Consider the following 11918-nt stretch of genomic DNA (forward strand, 5'->3'; position numbering starts at 1 on the left):
ATATTCATTTTAACACATATATCGTACAAGCCTATGCCTATTGATCAAGTTATCTTGGGAAAGCACAGAAAAATTAAAGAGGCCAAGAATGGAGTCACATGTGATCAAGACCAGAAGAAGAGTTGGACAGGATACACATAGATCAAACGGCTGTGATTCTGAAGAAAGACTACAGCATCATTTTTCCTTTAGAGCACAGAAAATAACCTATGGAAATAAGGAATTGTTGAAATTCTTCTTCAGTATAAAAAGGTCATCCTGATGCCACATAGCACTCAGTTAAGCAGCTTTAGTAGACCAGGCAAGTTCCTACAAATGCCCCTTAGGCCAACCATTCGGTCTGAGCTTAGCAAGCCCTTCACGCATTAGACGAGGCAAGAAAACTGTTTTTGGTTGGTTGGTTAAATCTTATAAAGCTAAAAGTTAAAGCTTTATAAGGCTCTGGTTTAAAAAATAACCTGCAAAAGTAATTATGGATTGTTGAAGGTTATGATTTTCAAAGACCTAAAATGAATTAATAAATAAAAGCCCCAACTGGAAATCAATGCCACTTGAGCTCCACAAACATCTGTAGGTTTTCTGAAAATCTAACCTTCATTTTATTTCATTCAGAATGAACAAAACACACTGAAAAATATAATTCACTCAAAACTCTCTCTGCATACCTTAAAATTTTTTTCCAGCTCTCAGTAAAAGGTAGAGCAGCACGGGACGGAACTTCAAATCTGAAATGATAATTGAGAATTGGTTAGGAACCTTTACAGACAACCCAAGTTTCATACGAGTCACATATACCTGAACACACCAAACTCAGCAAAATTAAGACAAAATAACATTGTGAATGAATGAATGGTGATAGTCAGCTGTATCAGTTCGTTGACAGAGAACATGAACTTTTCATTAAGGCTTGCACGAGCAGTAACTTAAGTACATACTGTTTTTTGATATCCACTGGGGATGGAAGCAAATGCTTTTAGAACACTGGAGTGTATTGTGGAAAATAATGCATCTCCCCATCTTGTCTAAATGTGACAAGATACTTTGGAGACTCTTCTAATAATTTTGTTTTTTTAAGGTTTTGGGTGGGTAAATCCTAATACAACTTTAACAGCAATGAAACTTTCTGTTTATGTTAATTTTACGCATATGCCGTATATGGCAGAAAGCAACCTTGGTTTCTCCCCAAAATCTCTGCCCTGTGACAATGTGATAAAATCTCTGTGCTGTGACCATTTGAGTAGGGTGGGCTCAGCAGAGGAGACCACACCCTTACCCTGGCTCTTTAGGTAACTTGAGCTGGCTGCATTCCTGAGGGAGGGGGGAAACCTGCTCACTCTGCCTACTTGACTGGTACCTGGGTGAGGGGCATCTACCTGGTGGGCTGGGATCTGCCTGGTAACAGGTGATGTATTTCAAATTGGTTGGCTGACAGTCAACTGGGGCTGGCCTCCTCCACTGGACCAGGTGAATGAGGTCACGGGGGCTATATAAGTTAGGATGGGTGAGGAGGCGCTCTCTTCGGCCATGAGGTGAGGCAGCAGCCATGCAGGGGACACAGGGAGCATGACCATCTAAAATTGGCTCTCTCCCCCAAACTCACAAGCTAGAAACTGCCTGCCTCCAGAGGGGTAACTTCACCAGCCTCTGGAAGATGCTTGTGAGTAAGCTACTCAAGATCTGATTAGATATCTAGCTGGCAGTAACTCAGATGCGTGATCAAAAGGCTACCTCAGCCAGACTGTTTGCTCTTTAGGATTTCTAGGATATTGCTCAATCTTGTACCCTATTTTCACCCTACCCCTGTAACCAATAAAGTCTTCCTTTGTGACTGGTGTGGGAGACTTATTGAGGGGTGGGTCTAAATTATGCCTAAGGGACCCCTTAGGTCTGCAGACTAAGGGAGACTGTACTTTTTGCCCCCGGACTTGGGGAAGTGCCCCAAGTGCCTGTACTGGGTCGAGTACCCGTAGGACATTAGGCCTGTGTTTCCCCACGGACACAGGGCCAGGAGTGAGTCTATTCTTGGGGTGGTGGCGGCGACGTTACCCCCAGGCTAGCGTATGTGCTCCAGGAAGGGGTCGGGCCGGACATAAGGCGCCCCTAGGGAGGCATTCAGAGCCTGGCAGGTGGTCAGGAGCAGGGAGGTGGGCGGCTCAACGCAGAAGCGCCCCCTACTGGCCCGCCACACCGTATATACTGGGAACCCCTTATGGTAGACTCCAGGGGCCTTGGCAGATGTTACATTTATGACACAATTGATACATGAATTGCATCAAGTCACTTTCAGCCAATTTATGCATGGTGCTATGAAAGCTAAGTAGACATTCAAAAAGCCTGAGCCTGAATGGATTCAATCTTTGTAGGATAGTCTAACCTGCATAGACTGAACCAATTTGCAAGTGAATACACATTCACTGTTAACTCCGGAAATGCAGCCACATGCCTGCAGTGGCTCAGGCTAAAAGCTGGAGGAGGGGCGCTAGAGTGATCCCTCCCTTCCCTTTTGCAGCAGCAAGATTGGAGGGAAGCTGACCAGGAATGGGGGTGTGGCCAGGCCCTGCCAGGCTGCTGAGTATGATCGGGGAGGGTTTGGGGGTTGAAACCCTCACCCTGGCCTGCAGGGACCCCAGCCAGGGTGTGACTAGAATGGCAGGGGGGAAGCAGCCCTTTTCAGGTTTGCTGAAAACCTGGGGGTTGGGCGGGGGAGGGGGTGTGACCAGACACCACCCCAGGCAGCACCTCAGGCAATGGGAGAGCAAGGAAAGGGATTAAAGTCACCCTCTCTCCAACTGGCATAGGAACCCCAGCTGGGGTCTGCCCAACTTGCCCCCTGGCACGTGAGCAGCAGGTGGTGGAGAATGACCTGAGCCACTACCTGGGTAAGCTGTGGCAATGCCTCCCACTGCATAAGTGGCCAGCAGGAGGGAAACCTGGGCAGACCCTGGCTGGGGTCTCCATGCTGGTGGAAGATGGGAGGGGAGACAGGGGAGCTTAATCCCCCTCCTTGCCCCACTGTTGTCTGAGGTGCTGCCCAGCCTGGTTCTAGCCATGTCCCCCACAATGTGAGCGGCCAATCAGATGGAAAGCCAGGCAGACCTTGACTGGGGTCCCCGGGCTGGTGGAAGAGGGGAGGCAGGGGGTTTAATCCCCATCTCCCTGAGCCTGCTGGCCTATGCCCGCCCCTGCCTCCTCCACTCCAGCGGGGAAAAGTCTGGCAGGGGCTGCTCTGCTCCTACCAGGCAGACCAGGTTGCACAAGCCAGGTTTCCTACCCACACCCCTACCGCCTAGGGAGCAGAGGGGCAGGGCCAACCCCGCTCTGCTCAAGCAGACAGCACAGCCCAGTCCGGGGCTGCAAAGCATGCTGGGAAGCTGAGGGACTGTGATTCAGCTTGAACCAAGAGGTCTAGGACAGAAGTTCCATAAACCGGTTTCTCCTAAATCAGTTAAGTCTGATATGACATTCAACCAGGCTTCTCTTAAACCACTTTTTGGCCATTTTGAAACCAGCTTATGTGCACTGAACTTCTGTTCTGTTATAGATTTAAACCAGTTTCTGATCACCAAATTCCTGGTATGGTCTGGGTATAACTTTTGGTACAGGTGAGAGAGAGGCCACCTGAGGGGGGAGGGGGTTCTTCTTGGCTTACTGCTCACAAACAGGGGAAGTGGTTGAGAATATGAAGACAGTATGAAGGTAACTTGGGCAAGTCACCATGAAATGATAGAATTCAAGACCCTAACAGGTAGAAGGATGGAGAGCAGAAGAACAAGGACACTGGACTTCAGAAAAGCAGACTTTAACAAAACTTGGGGAACTGGTGGGCAGTAAAGCTAAGCAGAGAAGGAGTCCAGGTGAGCAGGCTATACTGTAAAAAGGCCCTTTTGATGGTGCAAGTGCAAGCTATCCCAATGTGATAGAAAACTAAGTTCAACAGGAGACTAGCCAGGCAAGACAGCAATTTTTTTGTGAAGTTGAACCTCAGAAAGAGGAAACTTGGTCAGAGTATTAGGGAAAAATGTAAGAGTATCATATGGGCATAAAAGGGAAAAATTAGGAAGGCCAAGGCATCATTTCAGATGCAGTGATAAGGGACATAAAAAGCAATAAAAAGGGATTCTACAAGTATGTCAAAAGTAAGAGGAAGACCAGAGAAACCATAGATTCCTTCTGGAGTGCAGTTACAGATGATGCAGGGTTACTGGAGAACAGACACTTTTTTTACCTCCCTCTTTGCAAACAGGGGTAGCCACCAGATGACATGTGCAGCTGGCAAAGATAGGGAAGGCAGCTAAAGCAGCAGAAGAACAGGTTAGGGATTACTTAGAGCAGCTAGATGCTTTCAAGGTGTTAGCATCAGATAGGCTGTACCACAGGGTACAAAATGAACTGGCTAAGGGCATTTCAGAGCTATTGATTATCCGTTTTGAGAACTTGATGAACTCTGATGATGTCCCAGATGACAGGGAAAGAGACAATATAGTGCCCATCTTTAAGAAAGGGAAGAAGTAGGATCTAGGGAACTGCAGGAGTACAGAGGTGTTCCTAGGTTCTGAGAAGCGCCTGAAGGTGAACAAGGTGATCAGATATAGCCTGCACAGATTCACCAAGAGCAAGTCATACCTAATCAACATTATTTCCTTCTATGATAAGGTGACAGGCTCTGTGGATGGGGAGAAGCGGGGGAAGATTGGCAGATGCGATATACCTTCAGTTTAGCAAGGCTTTTGAAACTGTCTCCCTGTAATAGAGTGAAACCCAGTTACAGAGAAAGGAGGGAAAAGATTGGAAGATGGCCTGGCCCCATTAAAGCTAGAATCTTCAGGGGTCTAAGATCAGAAAGGGAGCCTAAGGAAGAGACAAGGAAAATAAAGTGGCAAGTTCCCCATAACTCAAGAAATGCTGAAACATTAAGGATTCCTGTCAGGTGGAGTGGAGTAACTTGGGTGAGTTCACCTCAGCAGAGAGAGAGGCTGCAGAAAAGCTGCATCACCCTCACCAGATGGAAGAAATGCCACAATGGAGAACAAGTTTCAGTTAGGATTTTTTTTTCCTTATTTGTTTGAGCAGTGGGCCCGAGGAGCTAAACCCAGAGTCTGGGCTGTGTCCATTTACCAAGTCAGAGGTACAGGCATGGAAGCCCTAAGGTACGAACCTGAGCTGAACACCAGGGCCTAAGGCCCTACTGTTGTGGGGTACTGGGTTGGGCAGTGTGTTAGCCAAGCCCAAGTTCTGGGTCCTGGATGGTGGAGGGGTAGAAACCAAATAGTGGTTTGAAGAGTCTGGATGCCCCAAACCAACAGGCCCAGAGTGACTGTGGCCCAAAACAAGCTAGCAAAGTAACCCTGTAAATAAGACAACAGGGAGCCAGCAGACACCAGAAGTCCCAGCAAGTTGTGAGACCATGCCCTCAAGAGTCCCTCTCCACACCACCTCCTGGACACACTCTGTTTTGGGCAGAGACAGGAGACCTCCCAAACCACATTTTTCTTCCAGAGAGGAGTAGAAAGCAAGTCAGGACAGGGGAGGTTTATAAGTGGGCTGGGCAATGACAGGACTGGCCATGACAAGATGGAGAGTCCCTCCACTCAAGTCCTGACACGCTCCCACAACTTTCTCATTAACAAACTAAAGAAACACGGACTAGACAAAAGTAAAGTGAATACATAACTGGCTGGATCATCACACGTAATAAGTAGCCCTCAATGGCCCAATGTCTAGCTGGGAGAAGGTATCAAGTGGGATTTCCCAGGGGTCTGTCTTGGGTCTGGTAGGGTATCTTTACTAATGATCTGGACAATGGGATTGAGTGCACAGTTAGCAAATTTGCAAATAACACCAAGCTGGGTGGAACTGCAGACATTCTGGAAAGTAGGGCTAGGATCCAAGTCTACCTGGATTGATATTTCAGTCCCGCAAATGAGATTCAACAAGGGGAAACGCAAAGTTCGGCATTTGGGACAGAACAGCTACACAAACACAGAGCAATTGGATAGGCTGCAGTACTGCAGAGAAAGACTGGGGTTATAACAGACCATAAACTGAATACAAGCCAACAGTGTTATTTCTGCAACCCCCCTCCTCCTCCGAACACAAGGAACTTGGGTTTTATTAACAAGAGTGCCACTTGCAAATCAAGGCAAGAAAGTCCTCCACTGGTGAGGCCTCACCTGTAGTACTGTATCCAGTATTGGACTCCCACACTTGAAGAAGCATGTGGACAGATGGGAGAGTCCAGAACAAAACAACCAAAATAATCAGGGGCCTGGGAAGCAAGACTTGTGAGGAAAGGCTTAAAGAAGGCAGTACTCCTTCCCTTGTGGTGTCAGATGGCAAACAGGCAGGGAGGTGTAGAAATCTTTCCTCTGTGCAAAAAACAAGTTTATTTCCTACCTGTAGGGACTTTTCACCAACCTTAATTTTCCCTGAGCCTGCTGACGGGCATGTGAGTCCGAAAACTTGCAGAAAGAGATAATTTTTTTGCAATTTCTTAGTTGGTCTAATAAAAAGTATCATCTCTGAACCAAGAGTTCTACAGTTTTGCATTTCTTTTTGTCTCAGACCAACAAGACTACCAAATACATCCCTGAAAGTCTGGCCTGGCACATTTGTATCCTTGCTCTGCAGCCCACATGTGGTTTTCAACTTACTGGCCTAAACTATATTCCAAAACTATAGAAGAAGACCCCCCCCCCTTCTGGTTCTTGGGTTTCACACTGCAAGACTCATTGTGATCTGTCTTCTATAGCCTGGCTTTTCTAATGCCATCTACAGTTATCATGCATTTTTACACACACGGCTGTGCTCAATAGATTAAGGCAGACTAAATCTTACAGCACTGACTTCTGCAATGTCCAAAAACCAAGAGAGCATATGCACTGTGGTGAATGAAAGTCAAAAATACAGAAAAAAGAGAAAAGAAATTCAGAGGAAATCTGGAAAAAGGATAGAAGAGAGAGAACTATGGAACTGATATAAAAGGAGACAACTTTTTCCTTTATAATACATAAATCTACAAGAGAAAGTTAATATAAAAACAATACAGAAAAGAAAATAAGGATGAGAAGGAAAATATTGAGACAAAGATTCATACAAACTTTAGAAGGGAACATAAGTAAAAGACAACCACAAATACTTTCAAAGCCTGTACATAAAATCTCTACCAAAGTTTTAAAGTCTGAAAAATCATTTGTGAGGTCAAAGAAAGGAATGTACATTTGCTCTCTTGTCCCCGCACCAATTATACAAATATATCTGAAGACTTTTTCAGAACACAAAATGCTAAAACGCCCCCTTAGAAACACTGAAGAGGAATTGCTGTTCATGTGAGTACAGATCTCAGGAGTCCATTGAGCACACTTAAGTGTCCCTTCAGTGCATGCAGGGCACATCTTACAGGACAGCACCCATTTACCATGCTTCCAGTCACAATTGAAAAAGGGGCCATTAGCCAGCATCAGCCTAACTTGTATTCACAGTAAAGGCTGGAAAAGGAAGCTGATTAAGGATGTGTGATCCAATTCCTTCTGCAGCCAGCTTGCATGGTAGATGCCAAAGGAAGCTGTCTCATCCTAGTAAGGGAAAGCCAGTTTTCCCTCTGGAGCCAAGTTCAGTTTATTACAGCTTGAAGGGTTAGAGACACAAACTTCTTGTATCAAACGCTACTCACAACTGGCATGTAAAATATTTGGACTAAACAGAGACAAAAGGAAGAGTGGGGAATAGGTACAATGAACAGAAGGAAGCTATAAAAAAGGGAAAGAAAAAGAAAAGGCTGCATCATGTAGTTTTTTCTCCTGTAGAGAACTGGGGAATACCAAAGTTTAGAGATAAACCACAAATATATTTAAAGTTAATTATAGCAAGCTATTTGGTGACCATTATCAATCATTTTTAAAGTTAAAATTTTAAGTTTTAAAAATGAATAGACTGTTCTGAGCAACCAAATGTTAGTTTATACTGATATATATTACAGGCTATTTTGAAAATCCAGGTTTCTCTCCTATTTGAAATAAGAACCAATTTTAAATATTGCAACTAAACAGAATCAGTTCAAGACTTCTCACGCTCTCTCACTTCATTTGTGACTGTGACCCAAGAAAACTAAGCTGGCAGATCGCATGCTTGGAAGCTACTGCATCAGTGACATCAATAGCAGAAGACAAAATATTGCTGCTGCTGCTCAGATTTCCCTAAGCCAGAGCTGTCCAACATCCAAATGATATTTTCTTTTAGACAGATATGGAATCTCTCAAACTTCATCAGTTTCCCAGGTTCAGTGATAAGGTCTTTTATCCTTGTTTCAAAGATACATTCCAACCTCAAAATTACCAGAAGCAATAGTCAGGCTATTGATCAGGGTGCAATTTTCACTTCCAACCCTGATCTAAATATGACACCTATATAGCAGCCAGGTATGTGAGTTGATGCAGAAGCCATCTGAGAAAGGTAATAATCATCAAGGCATCCATCAAACCCTGGGCTGACTTTAAAAAAAATCATCACTTGCAAGGACATTTAAGTTTGCAAGAGTTAGATGCTTTGGCACCTCCAGTATTATGATTTAGGTGCATCCAGAAAACTGCTACAGCCATACTGGCTTCATCTTAACTTCATTCCTGGGCTCAGACATCAGATGGATGCAATCCACAACATCCAGTTTGGTATAAAAGATGCATTGTACCTGAATATGGCTACCCAAAAAGCCTCCCACCAAACCACAGACTCACTGCCCACCTGGACCACTCCTGCCTCCTCCATTCAACAGTATAGTGCCAGGAGGGGTTCTATAGCAGCTTGTAGCCAAGCATTTGACAGTCTTATAAAGTCAAGCTTAAGCTTTAACAAGATCCAACACAATCACAAACTCGCATCAAAAGCAACAAAGCAAAGACATGGATCCATGTTCACCATGACTTTGTACTCATGAGACTCATTACCTGTTAAAACTTGCTGGTTAGAAATAAATCAAGGAAAGCTTTTGATACCTTTGAAAATACTTCAACCATAATTTTAAATTTTCTACTGTAATTACATTTCAAATCAGTCTGTAAGAAAGCAAGATGTCCAGTTCAAAAATCTAATCACGTTATTTCAAATGACAGTTCTGTATAAGTACTCATATAATACACAGACAAGGTTCTCTGGGTAAATCCAATACCTTTTATTAGACCAACTAAAATTGGTCTAATAAAAAACTAATAATAAGAGATCAATACAAGATCTTCTACATGGAAATATCATATTATATGCAAACATTCACCACACTTTCCCCATGTTTCTCACTTTCATTTTGACTGTCCTCCAAACCACTTGTAGTGACTCACTTTTTTCAGCTGATCTTCCAACACAGACCTCTGTTCCAGCACCCATATTGTCTTGCCTGATTTTGCCATCTTCAGTTATCCCAGAACTAACTACTAATGCAAGTACTGATTGTTTTAACTAACTTAGATGCTGTGATCTTATTACAATTACATGATTCAAAGCAAAGAAAACTACATTTGTGAATTCAGTAACCCCAAACACAAAACTTTTGTCTGCAAAGAACGGTTAAATGCGCTATAGAAATCCAAAACTCACCCTTTAAATATCTGGGGGAAGGGCACTGATAAGTTTGAAGAAAATAGTGAAAAGATTTTTTTTTCAAGTTACCAATATTTTAAAAAACAGTTTTTCCTCCCTCTTTTTTAAAAACAAAGAGAAATGAAATACATCCACCCTTATCTTGGGAGTAGCCTCTTTCCTTAAGAAACCAGCTTCATCTCTCTAATTACCTGCTTCTCCTATACCTGATGCAGTGATTTCAGAGTTGCCACTACATAGTCTATAATGCCATTAACCTCCCCTAACTTAAATTCCTCCTAAGGACTCTTTTTCCCCCCCCCCCCATGATGCTTACAAATAAAAACAGGTGACTAGTAGCACCGATGTGTCTCTCTTATTACAATCACTGTGGAAACAGTTTGAGAGGTATGGGCATGAAGTCACTAGAATTAAAGGTAAAAACACTTGCTAGGGAATTTAGTCTAACTTAAACCACTCCTGGCACAAATATAAAGTAATAAAACACCGTCCTATTGTCAGTCTAAGCACCCTTCCAGGTTGCATCCTTTGTCTTCATTCTTAGACTGATAGCATCATGGGGCAATTTGGTGCGTCATATTTTCTTTTGTCAAATAACACAAATGCTAAAAAAATTCAAAATGTGTGCCACTATAGTATTTAAGAGAATGCAAGCACATAAAGCTAAGGAGTAAACCTCAGGACACTACCACGGTAACAGCAGAGGCTGGTGATTCTCAACCAGGGTGATCCTGTACCTTGGGGGATGCCTCGAGATCCTTTCAAGGATCCCACAGACTTTTAGCAGTTCAGGGTGCAAACATGATTCACAAGATACACCCAGAGATTTCAAATACAAATCCACAATGTCAAAAACATCTTCACCTGTTGCAACTTTTCAAGTTCTTTGCAACCAAACAATTGCTCTATTACTCCAAAAGCTAGTGAAAGCTAAGAGCTGGTATTTTTTTGAGGGATAGATTGAGTCTAATAAGCTAAAGCCCCAAGTTCAAAAAGGTTAAGAAACACTGCCTTAGAGGCGGACTGGTTCAGAAAGGCATGAGTTTTCACAGGCAACAGCCGAGTTTATTTGACAACGTATGTTGTTGCCTATGAAAGCATATGCCTTTCTGAACCAGTTAATCCCTAAACCACAATGCCCATTACTTTTTACCTATGCCAGTGGCTCTAAATCTCTTAAGACTAAAGGCACCCCTTGGGAAATGCCAGCTCTTCCTTTTAACTCATTTTTTGACTACGAAAAAAATACTAGAGCAATTATTCTGTTGCAAAGAAGTCAGAAAGACCAGAACAGGTCACTATGAATTCCTATATGAAATCTCTGGGTGTAGGTGTTTGTACAGTGAACAGTGCTAATATTGCACAGCACGCAGCAACACCCTAAAAGGACCACATGTCATGGCACCCTGACTGAAAACCACTGCTCCCAGGTGCCACCCTGCATATGTTCTAACTAACTTCAGGTTGACAAAGCTAGCCACTTCTCAATAACAGCAAAGGAAGCACATAAATTCCTATTCCTGTTTTGTTTTATTACATGAAATGTTTAACCGGCACCATAAAAATATCAGATATGCAACAGAGCCTGAAAATCTTGAATGTCTAGAAATTCTGGCTTTAAATGGTTGAGTATTCTATTCAAATATGGCGTGTGATCTGTCACAGAAACCCTCCTGTATACATACACAAAGGTAGCAATCATAATCCTCCTTTTATGCTTATTAAAATTAAGTTTAAAAAGTCTTTAGACAGTATCTTACATGAGAAATTATTATATAAACTGAAATTAATAATCACAAAGATATACTGTATTAAATTCAAGGTCCTCTTGGAGTAAAGACAATCTCCCAATAATTATTCTATACACAGAACATTTATAAGTTTGTTATAAATGAAGAATCATCTTAAGTGTGTCCCCACTGCAGCACGGAAAGCAGGGGTAGAGGGGCAGGCAGTAGGGGGCACAGGCAACTTGCCCCTGACGCCTTCCCCTCCACTTCACTAATCCAGCCTTTTGCCTCCCCCCTGCAGCCTTACCCCACCCCACCGATTTCTCCCTCCTTCATCCCACATCACTTCTGCCCTGCCACTGCCTCAGGCCCCCTCCCTCACCTCATGCCTCTTAGCCTATTCCCCCCCACCCTCCACTTCCCCTTACTCCAGCACTGGCAGCCTCTGTCCCCAGTCCAGCCTGGGAAACAGAGCATAGCCCCCACCTGGCCCCATACCAGTAGCATGGAGCTGGCACTGCACAGCCGTGTTCCATGCTCAAGGGGGGGGGCAGGAGGGGAGGCACAGAGGGTAGCAGAGGCTGTGGAGAAGGGAGCAACGGG

General features: G+C 43.8%; 1 protein-coding gene across 1 annotated transcript in view; it reads right to left on the reverse strand.

Moving 5' to 3' along the window:
* PTK2 (protein tyrosine kinase 2) overlaps positions 1–11918 on the reverse strand; it is a 352211-nt gene that overhangs the window by 330530 nt on the left and 9763 nt on the right. Inside the window, exon 2 of the mRNA XM_019553237.1 lies at positions 666–725. The gene's annotated coding sequence lies outside the window, so the exon portion shown is untranslated. The remainder of the gene's footprint in view (positions 1–665; positions 726–11918) is intronic.

Source organism: Crocodylus porosus, unplaced genomic scaffold (assembly GCF_001723895.1).
Source record: "Crocodylus porosus isolate Cpor-Errol unplaced genomic scaffold, CroPor_comp1, whole genome shotgun sequence".
Taxonomy (NCBI): domain Eukaryota; kingdom Metazoa; phylum Chordata; order Crocodylia; family Crocodylidae; genus Crocodylus; species Crocodylus porosus.